This window comes from Lycium ferocissimum, chromosome 5 (assembly GCF_029784015.1).
Source record: "Lycium ferocissimum isolate CSIRO_LF1 chromosome 5, AGI_CSIRO_Lferr_CH_V1, whole genome shotgun sequence".
Lineage (NCBI taxonomy): Eukaryota > Viridiplantae > Streptophyta > Magnoliopsida > Solanales > Solanaceae > Lycium > Lycium ferocissimum.
In genome coordinates, this window is record NC_081346.1 from 63735449 (window position 1) to 63754738 (window position 19290).

General features: G+C 38.4%; 1 long non-coding RNA gene across 1 annotated transcript; it reads left to right on the forward strand.

The window, feature by feature from the left end:
• The first annotated feature begins 8740 nt into the window (after positions 1-8740).
• Positions 8741-14585, forward strand: LOC132057044 (uncharacterized). The gene is made up of 2 exons (XR_009415061.1): positions 8741-8941; positions 14384-14585. It is a non-coding gene; the product is annotated as an uncharacterized LOC132057044 (long non-coding RNA).
• The last annotated feature ends 4705 nt before the right edge of the window (positions 14586-19290 follow it).

Below are 19290 nucleotides of genomic sequence, written 5' to 3' on the forward strand. Positions count from 1 at the left end.
AGCTGTATGCAAACCATTAGCTTAAGTCCCTATCAAAACACTTGAGCGCAATTAGCGCCCACAATTGGCAATCTCGGTACTCATAATTTGTTGTCCGAAGCGCCCATAATGACTCGATCGGGGAGATGTACTAATCCCTCGCACCAATCATGAAATGCAAGGAGAGGCCGAAGACTTCTGGCGACTCATGCAGCCAAAAGAGTACTCCATTGTGGATCATCTAAAGAAGATGCCAGCCCAAATATCGGTGTTGGCCTTGCTACTAAGTTCCCCTCAACACCGTCAAACTTTGATGAGAGTGTTAGACGAGGCTCGTGACCCCGCAAGCGCAAATAGCGACAATCTAGTTAACATGGTGTCCATGTCATAGGGGAACATCAAATCTCCTTCACCAAGGGAAAGTTTCCCAAAGAGGGAATGACATAAAACAAAGCATTGTATATCATAGTAATGTGCCGTGACAAGGTTGTGACCCGAGTGTTGATCGACAATAGGGCGGGCCTCAATATTTGTCCTGATTCTACCTTCAGCCAATTGGGGTATGATCTTGAAAAAATCCACTTGAGTCACACGAATGTAAGGAAGTTTAATGGAGCCCAACGTGATCGCATCGGAGAAGTAGACCTCAGTGTCCAAATAGGACCCATTGAGTTCACCACGGAGTTCCAAGTAATGGAAATTACTGCTAACTACAATATGTTGTTAGGAAGACCATAGATTCATATGGCTGAGGTTGGGCCATCATTGCTCCATAAGGCTGTGAAGTTTATATGGGAAGGCCATAAGGTTGTGATTCATGCGGAGGGTAGCATCCAGAACTACCCGAACAACTCTGTAATGGTCATTGAAGAAAATCCAAAAGGAACAGATTTCCACACGTGGTGGAACTAGTAGGGGCTTCCCATAAAGAGGATTCCATGCAAGTACCCATCCCTATGGTCCACAAGATGATTGCCTCCACCGTGCTCTAGAATGGGTTGGAAGGGATCTAAGTAGCATCATAGAGCCAGTCCCAATTCCCTTAAAGAATTTTCGTTTTGGTTTGGGTTATGTTCCCAATGATGATGGGAACTTTGAAGCCAACAAAAAGAAAAAGAGTCATGCAAAGCTACGCAAACCAATACTGAGCCTGTACCGGTCATTCCCAATCCGAATGCCCATGCCTGACGATGGAGACTCAGAGGAAGGGTTAGGGATGCTATTCAAGGAAGAAAATTGCCTGGTGATATTGGAAGAATGCACTAAAGTGCCCACCATCCACGATGCTAATCCGGGTGAGCAACTATCCAATTGGACCTCTACCTCGCTCTTGGCTCTTCGATAGAGAAATGATGAATTTAAATGCTTTATGAAATCAGCGAGAATCGGTCGAGGCTCGATTACTCACCATTTTCACTTTTTAAATTACCTCGTGACGTTTTAAAAAATGGAAATGACTCGATGTTGATCCGAGTAAAGACCACAGTTTGTACTTCCTTTTGTTAAAATTAATCAAGCCTCGACTTAGGAGAAAAAAAATAACTCTTTTCTTTACTTATGCATATGTTTATTCTAACCCATGCTTTGATTGCTTTTTAAGTAATAATAATAAAACAACCTTAAATGGCGTGACATGTCGCAAAATGAGTGAGTTAAGTGATCTAAATGAAGAAGAATACGAAGAGTACAATAAGGAAACGATGTTACCCGAGTGTCTCTTTTAAGAGGTAGAACAATTCGAGAATGAATAGAAACCCAACCTAGATAAGACAGAGGTAATCAATCGAAGAGATGATGAAACAATCAAAGAAACAAGAATAAGCGCACACTTGGAGGCATCCCAAAAGGAAGAATTGATAAATCTGCTAAGAGAATATGTGGATATTTTCGCTTGGACATATACTGATATGCCTGGGTTGAGCACCGACATAGTGGCCCACAGATTGCCCATTAACGAAGGCTTCGCACCAGTTAAACAAAAAACCAGGCAGTTTAAGCCAGATTTGAGTATCCGAATCAAGGATGAGGTAGAAAAACAGATTAAGTCTGGAGTGGTGGAAGTAACTTCGTACCCAACATGGTTGGCCAACATAGTGTCGGTGCCAAAGAAAGACGGACTGATACGAATCTGTGTGGACTATCGTGACCTTAACAAAGCTAGTCCCAAGGACAACTTGCCACTACCAAACATGTACATACTCATCGACAATTGTGCGAAGCATGAGCTACAATCATTCGTGGATTGCTTCACAGGATACCATCAAATCTTGATGAGAGGACGCGGAAAAAATAGCCTTCATCACTCCGTGGGGAGTGTATCATTACCGAGTGATGTCGTTCGGCCTCAAGAACGCCGGTACTACTTACATGAGGGCTATGACCACCATTTTTCATGGTATGATCCACAAGGAAATAGAAGTATACGTGAACGATGTCATTATCAAATCGAGAGAAAGCTCAGAGCATACCATGCATTTAAGGAAGTTCTTCAACAGACTCTGAAAGTTCAGCCTGAAGCTAAACCTAGCCAAGTGAGCATTTGGAGTACCTAACGGAAAGTTTCTTGGGTTCATATTCAGCCGAAGAGGCATAGAACTAGATCTGTCCAAGATTAAAGCTATCCAAGAGTTGCCGCCTCCAAAAACTAAAAAGGAGGTCATGAGTTTCCTAGGAAGGTTGAATTACATCAGTCGGTTCATAGCCCAGTCCACCGTGATTGTAGAACCCATACTCAAACTGCTAAAGAAAGACGCACCAACAAAATGGACCAAAAGAATGTTAGAAAGCATTTGACACGATCAAGAAGTATCTTTCCAATCTACCAGTCCTGGTACCTCCTAGACCTGGGAGTCCTTTACCGTTATGTTTATTAGTAGATAATGCCTTCAGATGCGTGTTAGGACAACACGATGAAACTGGCAAAAAATAGCACGCCATCTACTACTTGAGTAAAAAGTTAACCGCCTGCAAGGCGAGGCACACTTTGGTGGAAAAGACATGTTTTGCTCTGACATGAGTAGCTCAGAAGTCGAGGAACTATTTATCGTCATACACCACTCATCTCAAATCCAAGATGGATCCACTAAAGTATATCTTCCGCCAACCCATGCCTATAGGAAAATTGGCTAAATGGAAAATGCTACTGAGTGAGTTTGAGATCACATACATAGCACAAAAGGCTATCAAAAGGCAAGCGTTGGCCGACCTATTGGCAGAAAGCCCAGTCCATGAGGATTTTGAATCGCTCCGAACATACTTCCCAGACGAAGAAGTATTGATAGTGGAGGAATACATAGCCGAGCCCTACGCGGGATGGAGATTATTTTTCGACAGTGCAGTTAATAACAGATGTTTAGGAATCGGGGCAGTCTTGATATCAGAAACTGGACAACATTATCCGATGGCCACAAAACTCAAGTTTCGATGCACCAACAACATGGCGGAATACGAAGCATGCATTTTAGGTCTCCGAATGGCTTTGGATATGGACATCCATGAATTGTTGGTGATAGGAGATTCAGATTTACTAATTCACCAAGTACAAGGCGAATGGCCATGAAGAATGCCAAGATCTTGCCATGTAAAGCTCGCATAGAGGTTGTTTAAAAATTTCAAGAAGATAGATCTCAAGCATACACCCAGGGCTCAAAACGAGTTCACTGATGCTCTTACTACCACATCATCCATGATACAACATCCCAAAAGCAATCATATTGACAACATCCCAAAAGCAATCACATTAACCCACTGGAGATAACTCTAAGGGAAGAACATGCTTACTATTCCCATGTGAAGGCGGAGCCCGATGGCAAGCCATGGTATGCTGACATAAAGACATACTTGAAAAAAGAGGAGTATCCCGAGAACACTCCAAGTAATCAGAAGAAAGACATCCGGAGAATGGCCAATGGGTTCTTCCTAAACAAAGAAATACTCTATAAAAAGAATGCCGAATATTGGATTGCTCCAATGCATGGATGCCGCCGAAGCTACAAAACTATTTAAAAAAATGCACACTGGAACTTGTGGACCCCACATGAATGGTTTCGTTCTAGCCAAGAAAATCCTCTAAGCGGGTTATTATTGGATGACAATGGAAAGTGATTGTTGCAAGTTCGTACAAAGATGCCATCAATGCCAAATCCATGGAGATCTGATCAAAGTCCCACCAAGGGAACTGAATGTCATGAGCTCACCTTGGCCATTCGTTGCTCGGGGCATCGACGACATTGGACCGATTGAATTGGCCGCATCTAATTAACACCGGTTCATTCTGGTCGCCATAGATTACTTTACCAAATGGGTGGAAGCCACATCACAAAAATTGGTAACGAAGAAAATGATAGCCTACTTCATACGAAACAACATCATATGCAGATTTGGAGTATCGGATTCCGTCATAACGGATAATAGAGCAAATCTGAACAGTCACCTGAGGAAAGAAAACTGTGAGCAGTTCTGGATAACCCATCGAAACTCCACCGCCTATCGACCATAAATGAATGGAGCCGTAGAGGCATCCAACAAGAATATCAAGGGAATATTAAGGAAAATGATAGATAACTACAAGTGTTAGCTTGAATAGTTTCCTTACGCATTGCTTGGGTACCGAACAACGGCTCGGACTTCAATAGGGGAAACACCGTACTTGCTCGTATTGGCATCACAACGGTCATACCTGCCGAAGTAGAAATACCATCGCTAAGAATCATTCAAGAGGCAGAGTTGGACAACGCCGAATGGGTTCAAAACTGATACGAACAACTTGCTTTAATCGACGAGAAGAGGATGATTACCGTATGTCGCGGCCAATTGTACCCATGAAGAATGGCTCGTGCCTTCAACAAGTGAGTCAGAGCTCGAATATTTCAAATAGGACAACTAGTACTCAAGCGAGTGTTTCCATACCAAGACGAGTACAAAGAAAAGTTCGCACCCAAATGGCAAGGCCCGTACGTGGTCCACAAAGTTCTCTCTGGAGGAGCCTTGATACTGACAGAAATGGATGGCCAAGAGTGGCCCAAAGCAATCAATTCAGACGCAATCAAGTGGTATGAGAAATGAAGACACGCTTTTTTAGTTTATTAATGTATTTTTTGTTTGTAATCACTATATTAAGACCTATCTCTTATGGCACAGATGCGTAGAAAATACATATCTGATTTGGTCTTCCCTTTTGTAATAGATAGAAAAACCAAATGATTTCCTAGTAACATGAACTATACAATGACCTGATTTCCCAGGGTAGGATATGTAGGTAGTCTATATAGGACCTGGTCGCATTATTAGAAAAAATCAATCATGTTATTCCGAACTACATTCGACCTGATTCCTACTGCGATAAGATACGTCAGCACTCCTCGAGCTCGGTCGTACCAATCAAAAAACCAAAGAAACCCCGATAAAGCCACAGAGCTAGGACTTCGAAGGAACTCAGAGTTGACACGAGGGTTTGCCACACATAGTCAACTAGGGAAGAGATTTTGAGAGGTTCTCAAAAATTCCTTCACGACAGTCCGGTACGAGAGTCAGCCGAGCCAAACCCTAAACTGGGCTAAATTTTGAGAGGACGTCAAAATTCCTTCATAAAGATTAAGCACGAGAGTTCGGTGCAACGAGACTTTATACTGAGGCAGAATTTTTGAGAGGGTTTCAAAAATTCCACTCAAGGGAATCAAAAATTTCGCCACAAACTATGGGAAATCACTAAAGATTCTCTGTCATGACAATTAATTTAAGTACTTTTCCAAATAAAAATACATTATATTCTTTACAATCAAAAGTTTGAAAAAAAAGAAATTTATGATCAACGATTTGTGAAAATGTTTTTACTTTAAAATGAATTCATCTCTCGAACTACCGAATCCAAGAGGATCGGACCCATGAGTACAACCAAACAAATGGTGCAACAAGAGTCAACGACATGGGTCAACCTTATAGGAAACTAACACTTTTTGAATGCAGGTCCCCAGTGTCATAAGGAGGACGACCATTTATTGCTAACCTTGTTTGTTCATATTGACAAAGCAGGTAAGAAGAGGCTCATCAGAAGAGATACCTGGTTCGCATCTAGTGCACCAAGAATGAAGAAACGAAAAACACCATAATGGTGGCTCAATCAGGCCAAAGAGGCTGCAGAAAGATAGAAAGCACCACAAGAATGGCCCACTCGCGCCAAGAAGGCTAAAAAAAACAAAAGTGCCACAAGGGTGGTCCACTTGAGCCAAGAAGGTTGCAAAAACTAAAGCGCCGTAAGGATGTACCACTTGAGCCAAGAGGGCTATAAAGAGCGAAATGCCACTGAGGCAACAATCTAGCCAAGAGGGCTACAATGGACAAAACGTCATAAGGACAACAATATCAAGCCAAAAGGGTCACACAATGTATAAAACGTCATATTAGACCAAGACGTTCACAACCGACGTAAAGGACGAAAGAAAGATAATCCATCCAAAAGGGCCATATCTGTCATATCCATGCCAAGAAGGCTATTCATTCAAACATACGCACGCCAAGAGGGCCATTCACACATACTGCCAAAAGACCAAGAGGGTCATTAATACAAACTGCCAAGAGGCCATTCATACAAACTACCAAGAGGGCCATTCATACAAATATTGCCAAGAGGGCTAATTACACAAAATTTTCCAAGAGGGCCATTAATACAAAAATTGCCAAGAGGGTCATTCATACAAATACTGCTAGGAGGGCCATTCATACAAACTTCCTAGAGGGCCATTCATACAAATTGCCAAGAGGGCCATTCATATCAAACTGCCAAGAGGGCCATTCATACAAACTACCAAGAGGGCTATGCATACAAACTGCCAAGAGGGCCATTCATACAAACGTCCAAGAGGGCCATTCATATAAACTGCCAAGAGGACTATTCATACAAACTAACAAGAGGGTCATTCATATCAAACATGTCGAGAAGGCCATTCATATCAAATATTGTTGAGAGAGTCATTGCATACAGTGACCAAAAAAGGTTTGAACAATTCAGATGGTCCCAATAGGGTCACTTATGTTGAAGACATCAACCAAGAGAATTACAAGAGACAAGAGCCATGCCAGGGTGGTAAAACAATTATGAAAGACCAAGATGGCTGTTTCATTCAAGTGGTGTCAAGAAGGTCACCTTGCAAAGTCAAACCAAGAAGGTACGACCACAAAGCCATGAAAGGGTGGTGAAAACAAAACAAATTCCAAGAGGTCAACCACAATACTACTGAGCAAATGGAAATAGGTTTGCAGCCACCAAGAAGAGGAGCAGACTGATCAAACTAGAACCAGATACATGCGGAGCAAACATGGAACTTTTTTTTTATGCAGTCGATCGAGATAGGGTGCCTATGAGAGTCAAGCTCTCTGACCAGGAATTGGAAGATTGCTACACCTCATGCTCAGCTGTACAAATTTGATTTTTGAAATTTGCTTTAATTTTTTTTAAAAAAAAACCCGTAACAAGTCGGGCAATCATCGAAAAACACAAAGGCATTCTCTCATAAGTGATACCCTTTTCTACCAATTGAGTTGAACTATAAGTGACTTGATTCCCAAGACCAGGGATATATTGGCAGACTCAATACCAGAGAGTTGGTCACACTCAAACAGATCACTCTGAGCTTCTCAGTTTTGATACTGGAAGATTCTGGAACTTGTTTTGAAACTTGCATTAGAAGTTTAATTGAGACGAACTACACGTTGCCTGAATTTTCATAATGCCCGAGATATGTAGGAAACCCAGAGACCAGGGTACGGCCACAAAATTGAAAATTGCATAAAAAAGATAAGTATTTTGAAATTAGTCGCCCAAAATTTAGGTTCGTCCAATTTCGATGATCAAGGTTGGGCTTGCCATCCCCGAACACCGAAGGGGCAGTTGTTGACACCTAATTTTTGACCTCCAATAATTTTATTTAATTATTCGGAGTTCATAAATCACAAACGGGGTAAGAATGTACATTTTACAAGCCAAAATGATTTTATAATATTGTTTTGGTGACATTTTTCCATTTTATTTGGAAAAATATCATCAAATATATTAATGTATGTCATCTTGCATATTTGGTATATTTTTAAGAATTTGAACACGCTTATCAAGATTTTGATTCAAAAATAGTGGAAACAATTAGTCAATTAAGTGTTTTTAAAAAATTAATGGTCAATTGATAAATATTTTACGCCGTTAAATCAAGAAAATTGATTAATTAATAGATAATCAATCAATTATGTATCAATTTTATGATTTATTTGGTTATAATTGCAATTATTTCCAAAAAAAATTGATTACAATTGATTTTCCGTTAATTGCATGGATCAATTACTTACTATGTTCTAATTGCGGCTATAATTGAAATCACCAATTATTTGCTATGTGTTAATTAAGGCTACAATTGAAATAATTAATTTATCTTTCGCATTGGTCATATTTGAAAAGATTAATTTGATTTTGCTTTTAATGAGGCCATAATTAAAAGGGAGTTAATTTTCACACTTTTTAATTTGGTTATTTGTCAAATTAACTAAATGGCACGTTTTTCCCCTTTTTACATCCATATATATACACGCATATACGTGTATATACATGTATACACATATACACGTGTATATATATATATATATATATATATATATATATATATATATATATATATATATATATATATATATATATATATATATATATGCATTTGGGCTTTTCCCTTTCCTTCCTCATTTTTAAACGGCCAGGGCCACCCATTAAGACCAGACAGATCTCCAAGGTCTCATTTATTTGAAAGGCAGGGTTTTTCAGTGAAACCCTAGCCGCCACCGCGATACTCACTCTCTCTCATCGGTATCAACCTGGAAATGGCATGAGTACAGTGTACTCTTTCTTTACGTAGGTCATGCATGTCCATTTTGGGCAAATCAATAAATGCATTGCCCTTTTTCCACCGCAATTCAATCAAACGAGGTATAATTCTTCTCATCTTTTACTTTTTCTGCAAATTAAGGTCAAACGAGTTCAAACCGCTTAATGGGATTTGCCTATTTGCAATTTGAATTCGTTGATTCCCATTGGTTCATTGAGTTCGGGCGGAATTTCAAGAGGAATCCCAAAAAGAAACTCAGTCCCACATCGAGTTTCAACAGAAAAATTAGGGTTTTTGGGGTTCTATACATTCCCATTGTTTTACACACACCTTACAAATCTCAAATTTTACACAAGTATTTTAAAATAGAGCAAAAAAATAGTTCCAATTTAGTTAGGGTTTAGCTTTGAGCTGAAACCCTTAACTAATTAGAATTTTTAGTCTAAAAACTTGTGCTTTCTTTTTGTGACTGAATATCAGGTAAGGAGCATAGCATTCCAACTCCAAATCTCAAGAAGGGTTGTACATAAGAAAGGCAAATACTCTTCCTTCTTTTATTTTTAGTTTTAATATGCTTGTGTTTGTGTGCTTGTTAGTTTTATTATGCTTTAATTAGTTATTATCATATTTATGCTTAGATATATTAGTTTAGTAGTCTGTATGTGCTTAATTTAGCTTAGTTTCATATAGTTTAATGACATTTTGTTTAAAAAGTTTAGGTTAAGCATTAATTGCTTAGATAGTTTAGATTAAGTAGTTATCTGAGTTAATTTGGTTTAGCTAATATGCTTATAGTTTCTGTTTAGTTCAAATGATGTCTAATCTTGTACTTATGTGATACCTGCTAGTTCATTAAGGTGATTAATGCGGGTTAGTGGATTATTGTTTGGTTGTAATTTCATTAATTAAGCTTAACTAACATGTCTCATGCCTTGCTTAATCCGTTCAGTTACTGTTTAAACTGAGAAAATTCTAGGCTAATTATTTACATGCTTGTAGTTTAGTTCACTTACTATTCAACTACTAGATTAGTCCAGTTATTAGTACATTATATAGCTTGGGTGTGGTTCATGGTTAACAAAGTATGTATTAAGGTGAATGCAAGCATGATTTGAGTTGTTTATATCCCGTATTTTGTGCATTGGGACATTCCGAGCTAACTACGATAAGTTAAGGACAGACTATTCCGGGATACGAGGTTGAGACTTTTGACCTTCGATTTTGTTTTAAGGCATAAGTTGCCTATGATTTAATTGGTATGGAATATTAAGAAAAATTTGGGGTTAAAAGTGAATTATGAAAAGTTAATTAATTTTCATGAAATGGCCAATTGGGCCGTGTGGCATATGGGTGGTTCCCACCCAATTAAATTAAATTCATCCAAGCCATGTGTGGGCCATGGGACATTTGGATGAATCATATAAGTTCATGCTAGATAACTTAGCAAGACATTAGTCATCTTTTTCAACTTAGAAGCTTGGAGAAAAATGGAGAAAAAGAGAGGAGAGAGTTCGGCCTTATTTGGCCAACATGGACCATGGAAATCTTGATCAAAAAATTATTTTTTCTAGCCTTTCAACCTTTTAGAAGGTGCATAACAACATGGAGTAATTGTTGGAGTAGCAAGAACAAGTGTTAGTTCAAAGCACCAACCCTAGCCAAGTGAAGAACTAAGTGAAAAAGGTAAGGTTCAATCTTCTTTTGTATGTGCTATGTATGGTTTGAATGTGTTGTAGTGTGTAGAAATGAATGAAATTCATGAAATTGAGATGTTGGTGTTATGGCCGAATGGAAAGTGTTTTGGTAGGACATGATGAACAAATTTTATTTAGTATTTTCGATTGTTGTTGTATGGATTCTATGATGAAAATGATGGTTTAATGATTCAAATTGAAGTTGTAATCGTTTGTAGGTTGTTGGAGAAGGTAATGTGATTTTATTATAGTTTCTTTTATTATTGAGGTTAATGTTGTTAATGTGTAGATTGTTGGTGTAGTTCATGACTTTGGAAGAAAGAAATGTGTTATTGTGTGTCCCTATTGAAATTGGAAGGTTTCGGGTTTGTGGTATGTTGGTTGGATTGTTTGGAATGTTGTGCGGATTGTTTGAAGCATTCTTGAATCTTGTTTGAATGGTTTCGGATTAGTACTCGAATGTATGTGCATTGGTATTGGCTTGATTGTATGTGGTTGATTTGAACGTAAATGGAATGTTGTCGAATTATGTAGAAAAGAATTATTGACGTTAGAATGCATTTGGAATTGAGTGTTGATGTTGTTAGTATGGTTGTTGGTATTGTTGTTGAAGATTTAGCCGAGTTGAATTCTCGGGGTTGTTGAATTTGCCCAAATTTCTGTAAATGAAGTGCTAGCTTAGGGTTGGATTTCTAAGTGCTTATGACTAATGTTTGGTGCCAAATGATGTTATTGTAGATTTTGAGAAGCCGAGACTTAAGTTTGGACTAGCTTAGGACGCGGACGAGGTATGTAAAGCCTAACCTTTCCTTCTTTTGGCATGTCTTAGTTGTAAGTAGGTTATGATACGAGCCTCGGGGTAACTCTATTCTTGCGATCCGAGCATGTCTATGATTCTTATTCACTTCTTAATGTTGGTATTCGTAATGTAATAGAATAATGGTCCTTATGTCTTTGGTATGATTGGATTTCAAAGTTTGTATAAAAAGTTTTGTTCCTAAAAGGTTCTATGTCGAAAAAGGGCCGTAACTTTCGTAGACAGAACCGGATCGCCTCGTTATGCTCGTAGCAGGTTTGTAACGTATAATGACTATATCTTCCATAGGCGGGCTCGGATTGGGTTGACGCTCGTCCGTGGGTCCCGCGACTCTCCTTTGTGTAGTTCTAACGACTTTTGAAAGAACTTAGCATGACTATCGTCTTAACCCTCGAGCGTCGGTTATTTACTTAACCATCGAGTCTGTAATGACGATTATGTCCTTGATTTCCATAAGCTACTTCATATGGTTTTGATACGTATCTACGACTTCTAAAGTTCTATTTGATATGTTCCCGAGTGACATTCGGGGGGGAAACTTGAATTGACTATTCTCTTGGTTTTAAATGATAGTTCGTTTTGACTATTCTATGGAGTTTTTGGAAAATGTTTTAAATTGCATATGGTTACTCACGACTCTGCTCGTGCATTCTGTTATTACATCCTTCGTCGAGTCCCGGGCCGGTTATGTATCGTGCGCACTATGTTATATTCCGGTGTTATGCTGTGTTACGGTTCACCGAGCTCCTCGCTAGAGGGCCGGGTTCCGCTTATATTTGGTGTTATGCTGTGTTATGGCGTTATGATGTGTGACGGGAATACGGAGATTTGAAATCTTCTGGTGTTATGCTGTGTTATGGCGCCATTGACGGGAGGGCGACCATATTCTAAGAGCCTCTTGTATGATTGGTGTTTTTAAAAGTAAGCATTTTGATATTCTGGATTTTGCACTTATTTTCTGTGCTTTTTGTTCCGATTATGATCCTGTTTACTATATTTCATGCTTTGCATACTCGCACATATTCATCTTCGACCCATTTCTTCGGGTCGCGTTTCATGCCCGCAGCGGTACGGATACTAGTTGTGGAGATCGCGACTTAGGATTGCCATTCGGCTATTTGGAGCGCTCTCCCTTGTTCGGAGCCTATGTATTAGTACGGACTCTTCCGATGCATATGTATATGGCTATTCATGGGTACGGCGGGGCCCTGTCCCGTCATATGGTTTTGTTGTTACTCGTAGAGGTCTGTAGACATATGTGTGGGTTGTGGGCGGCTATTGTACGGTTGTGTCCGCGTGGTTTGTGTTCGGACGTCCCCCCATTCGATAGCCTTATCGGCTTATGTGTGATGTATATGCTTATATGCGGCGGTTTGAGACGACGCCCGATTTTCGCCTATGTATCCTCTGCTGAAAGATATGTCCACGATATGTATGTATGCGTTTGTGACAATCTTGGGGCGACGTATTACTTTTCTGTATGTATAAGATCTGGTTATGCCAGCTATGGTCTGATGTCTGACTTTTGTATATGTATAATCTGTTGGTACGCTGATTATGGGTCGGGCACTAGTTACGGTTGGGTCGTGACACTCCTCTCCCATTCAATGATGATAGTTCTCAACCATGAAAGGTTTAACCCAAAAAATATACTTCATGTATATAAGATTTAGGCTAAACTGTGAAGAAAATACATGATCTATCTGTCTTTGAATAAATTATAAATAACATATTTCAAAACATGTGGATTCATTGCTTAAGTGGCTCAAGCTTGAAATCCCTGTGATGTTGATATCCCTATTAAATGAATTAATTGATTCTAACCCCTGAGGTAGCTAAATGTTTGCAAAGTATTCATCATGTTTGAGTCAAACAGAGCTGAGTCCATATGTATGTGGTATATTGTGTGTATAAATGAGCTTAAAGTGTCTAAATTGACTTTATACAGGCCACCATGTAGAATAGATGACATGTTTCTCCCATAAGCTAGTTTAAACATGAAGAAAATATGGTCATCCTGCCATAATTTGTCTAAAGGTCTAGTGTTTCTTTTGCGCTGCATAAATAATACCTAGGATACATAGGTTATGCCTCACTTCTTCTTTTTCTGAAATTGTTGATGGTAGCAAGATAGGGATGAAACTATAATTAAGTAAGTAAGTTCAAAAGCACAAACCTTGTTTTCAATGGCTACCTCTGATAACTGAATATTATTGCTTTGTCTGACTGGACACCATGATGTTTGTTTGATAAAAAACATAGAAATGTTGATTCTATGCCAAGAGTTTGGGTTAAAAGTGGTTCATGATTGATGTTGACTTGATTGTTTGACGGTAAGTTACTATTCTAACAGTTTAAAGCTTAAAGGTCAAGTGTTTGCCTTGTCGTGATAGACTGAATTGTGTGGTTTATTTAAAGGGTAAATGATGGCACTGTTCATGATCATTTTAAGTATAAAGAGAACTTATGAGGTTGTCACTTGTTTTGTAAGAACATGAAAAGTGACTTACCTAGGCTAGGGAGGGTCTAGGAAGGACATTGAGTAACCACTCAGTCAAGTACTACCCATCCCAGGCTATTGGGGTTCCTTTTTATGGGATGACAACATCATGGGATCCTCAAAGGTCCTAGTGAGTATAAAAAGGGGAAAATCATGTGTATTTGCATGCTAAAATGAAGCTTGAATGCAAGGCAGTGAATGTAGTTATGAAGTTTTACTTCTTTTCCTCAAATGCTAAAGGTTTCTATACTGAATATGTGTATCTTCTCACTTCTTGTTGCTTTTGTGTCATATCCTACCTTTGTGATTCTCTTAATGTTGTGAGTTTTAGCTTGTAATATGACCATACTGGGATGTTTTCTTATGCTTAGGATATTTTCCAACTAGTTTTGAATCCTTTTATGCTTTTCCCAAAGTATAATAAGAAGAGAATTAATGAAGTATAATAATAAATGAGCATAAGAAGGGAATTAATGAAATATAATGATAAATCAGCATGACCCCTTTCCTTTTTTCCCCTTTTACTCTCTAGGATTGTGGAATGGATGGAATAGTGGTTTAATCTTGAAAGAAAAGATGATACTTGTGGTGATGCATACCCTCTGTCAAAATGAGTGTTTTGTTTAGTCTTCTTGAAGGTTTGAACTGCTTAGAATGAGTATTCCCTTTGTTAGAATGCTTTACATAAAGCTGAACTTTGAATGATTGTCAATAAATATCCCCTGCTTCCTTTGCCGCTATACACCAGTTAGATGAACATAGTTTATGGAAGTTTTATGCCATTTTCCCTCTTTTAATGGATAAATATATGACATTTGACATGTGTTCATGTTTTTTATACATATAAGTGTTATGACAATCTTGGAGGGGTAAAATATATTGGGTACACTGATACATATTTTTTATATGGATGCATACACATGTGTTAAAATTGATTTGAGATGAATGTTGCTTTTGTTTGCTCAAGATTGTCTTCTCTTCTCTTTTTCCCTTTTGTGTGATATACTGTGATGAGAGATATACACCAGGTATACAGATATACACCAGGTATACTAGACATGCATCCCTCTTATATGCCTTAGTATATATTGAGTTATATATCATGTATGCCCATGGTATATCATGATATTTATTGCAAACTTTAACTGTTATCCACTAAGTTGAGCCCATCTCCTTAATGCCACTGTTCTAATAGTTGATTTGGGCCTTGCCTTGCCTACTCACATGTAATGTCTTCATTTGGGCATTTCTGAATTTTCCTTTGCTGCGTCATATTAATATGTTGGGCCTGTATCCCCTGCCAATCATGTCTTGGGCTTTCATTGTGCTGTTTCTGTTTAGTGAAGTATATGAGATTATGCCTAGGTATATATAGGGTTGTATACGTATCTGCTTAGACTACATTTAAGAATTAATTTTTGTTTAAATAGTCTGCTAAGTGTAGATACTCTCTAACCATAGTTTCCCTTTTCCCTTCTCCTTCATCGCATGATACTCCGCGATATGGGTCATTTGGGTCGAAGCCACTGTTGGGCCAGAAGCCCAATACTCTCCTTCAATCGAGTCCGAAAAAATAGAAGGCCCAATTATGGGTGAAAATGGCAACTGGTGGGCTCGGTATGTAGGCCCACCAGCCTAACTTTTCTCCTTTTATTTTCATATTTGTGTACATTTATATATAGAGAATGCTTGTATAAATAATGAAACCCATAGTTAGAACTTAGTTGAAACGATTTTCAAAGAGATGGTCTTTTTCTTCTTTCATAAAATCAACATTTTCCGACTAATAAATTTGGCACAAAAAGAGGAATGAAAAGGGATATATATTTCAAAAAAAAAGAAAAGAAAAAAAAAGAGTTGTTTGGAAAAGACAAAAACAGTTTAAGTTTATTTTTGGGCTAAGCCCCACTTTAACTTGAATAAACAAAAGAAAATACACTTAAATCTTAGTTTGAAGAAAGGGTTTTAAAGTAGGATGTGGTTGACCTTCAAAATGAATAAAAATGGATAAATATGTTGCATTTTGAAACAAATACTTTTATACTTGTATAAATCCATGGCTTGTTTACAAAGGAGATATACTCAAAAGTTTTCAATAAAATTTATAAGGACAAAAAGACACAACATTGGACCAAGCTCAGTTGAACTCTACTTAAGAGAAGTCTTAAGTGTGTTTTGGTCCGAAAATGAAATAACTTTTAGCCTTATATGCATTTTTCAATGGAAAATTCAACTCTTTTTATACTCAAAAAAAGGAACTTTTTGCCAAAATGATTATGATATGCTATGACAAGTTATACAAGAAATTAAGCCATTTTAAACAAATAATTACAATAATAATACATTGAAGCTCGAAGGTCAACTGTATTCTACGGATCCTTAATACTAGGGTGCTTAAAACCTCCCTTGGGGATCACCAGAATCCTTACCTTGAACTCTGGTTTTAAAGGATTTTTCTGTTGTTTGAATAAACCCTTTAACTCAGTTTTCCTAATTTCCCTTAATAAATTAGGTGGCGACTCTAAAAAAAAAAAATCCAATAGAGTCCACAAATTCGAAGCAACTTTTATGCCTCGCGTAAAAGTAATTGTGACATATATAACCCCATTAGGCTTCTATGGGCATCAGTATCATGATATCATATATGTATAAATGCATAAGTATGATAAGAATACATTCTGAGTCTGTCGGAGTGACGTAAGGTTGTTACACCTCCTATTAACATTATGGAACTAACATCATTATCATTATGTGACTCTATGGAACTTAAGAATCATGTAAATAGACTTGCTGGAAACAATACTATAGAAACATGAACAACATGGATACTTCTAGCTACTAAGAGTAGATTTGTTATGGCATAGCGTTTCGTTTACTTTTCGTTTCCCCTTAGGTCATGCCAAAAGAAGGAAGATTAACCTTAACATACCTCAATCTCCTTGATTTCTCAATACCTTTCAAGTAGCCCACAATATAATTCAATCTACAATAACCCAATACCTCATGGTTAATGGTAGGTAGGGGCAAAGTTCATAGCGTTAAGCTAGTAGCTCGTCTAAGTAAATTTGGGCAGCATCTCCCCGATAACATTGAATTCCTACAACTCCATATATCTGTAACAATAACCAGAGCAACATAACAAAGACATGCACCAACAACAAGCATAATACATCAACAACAAGTCATTAACATTTCACGACGAGCGGCAAGCTTGGATTGGAACCCATATGACCTATGTCACCCCTTACGAATTTCTTACTTTAACTTAATAACATCTTTAACAAGATAACAAGTTCATTCATCAAGAATTCCAACCTTATACATACAAAAATAACAAGGAAACAACCCATGAATTCAAGACTTCCCAAATGGCAACTCTACACAGTAGTTCATGCTTATTTCAGCCATTTATATCAACCACCACCAAAATAATCTTAAGCACAAGCAAGAAAATGATATACTTACCTTATAAAGTAGCCACAACTTGAAATCCAAGCTACTCTTAGCTTACAATCACCCTTAACTCCAATACAACACCACACAAAGTGCAAATTTGTACCGACCCTTCCGGTCGTTATGAAAAATGTAGGGTCACCCCACCAAATAGAACCTTCCCAAGAGTAGTGTGAGCTAATAGAAACTCAATCGTATAAGTCTAAGAACTGAAAACTTGACTTGTTTAGGGTTTTTGTTTTATTGCATTGAGTCTGTTGGGAGGGAGGGTGACATAGAAAATTAGGACTCCGTTGGGGATTCTGAGGCCGCGGGTGGATTCATATGATGTTTTTATATATACGTGCATGTTTAGTTTGTGTTTATGAGGCCTCGGATGAAATATGGGGTGATAGAGGGAAAAATTGGGCAAAAGTCGAGCTCACTACCCAAATGGCACCGCTGTGGCAGTACCGCTATGGCAGTGGGCTCACCGCTACCAGCGGTCAGCCATGATCCGTGTGTCCGGTATAGCGGGCCATGTACCACTATGGCGGTATCGCTATAGTGGAACATGGGCCGCCATAGCGATGGTCGAGGTTCCATTGGTCCGCTATAGCGGTCCCTTGACCGCTATAACGAGACCACTGCAGCGGTGGTTTGACAGCCACAGCGGTCGACGAGGGACAAAATCCGTGTTTTAAAGACTTAGTCTCACATTCTTTATTCATAATACCCCAACACAGTTCCCCACAAGCACCTAGGGTGAAATTTCAAGCTAGGGCAAGAAAACTCTTGATAGGTAAGTTTCCTTTATTCCTTCGAGCCATTCCGTATCATCTTCATGATTATCATCACTTTTGTGGGTCTTCAATGGTGGAATTATAATAGAAACCCTAGAAATTAATAAACCTTCTGAACTTGATGGGCTATAGTTACTATCACTTATTTATCATCTAAAGGCTTGGGTTAACTCCTCTTAATCATGAATTGAATCCTTAGAGCCATAAACTAAGTGAATTAAGACCTAGGGTTCTATAAAAATGGTATCTTGACCATAAAAACTGCTTGTAGTGGGAATCTTGATATAATATTGTTATAATTTGATGATTAATGATTAATAAGGCCCTTGATAGGTTGCTTTACACCTAGAAAATCATCCACCCATTGGAATGGGGTAAAGGGAAGGGTATTCTTGAATTGGTACTTGTGACTTGAGTAATTGTGACTCATTGAGCCTTCTATTTCTAGACTTTGAGCGTTCTGAGGCTTTAAGGAAAGGAAAAGCTATAGCGGAGTGACTTGCGTTGTTCCAGCTCTACATTTAAGGTAGGTTACGGTCTACTTGAGTTAGACTTTGGTTAGTTGATCGTATGTTTTGTGAAATCTTTAGTAAAAAACATGTCTAGTTTTCAGGCATGATATTGTGTGGTCGAACTCCTATGTGAATGTGATTGAGTGATTGTGTAGGCTTCGTGCCACTATTCCTGTGTGTTAAATCTGCAGTGGATGTGTTGTGATGAGATGCTAATGTAATCCTCCCGGTGATATTGTGATATGAAATAATGACTTGGGCATTGATAATGAGAAGGTAAGAAACACTATCCTGTAAAGAGGTATGGAAAGGCACAAATGTGACCTAGATTATGGGCTCGTGGTTCGAGGTTTGTTTTGGAAACGAGAGGTACGTTGATATGGCCTGCGTCCGAGGAGTGGATCCGGAACGAGTGGTACATGGACACCATGGGTCCCCTGCAGGTCATGACTACTGAGCAATGACATCAGTTAGCATGTGTATACAGTGAGTATGGTTATTATGGTAAACTTATTTCCGTTGTGGCTTCCGTTGATTGTGATTCTTGATGTCTTGGTGACTTGATTGTGTTTATCCTTGGTTGACTTGTTGTGGTTTATTGATTATTCGTGTCTGTTGGCTGGCTTGTTTATTCTATTGATTTTATGAGATATGCATGATACTAATCTTAGTCGGCCTATGATATCTACCGG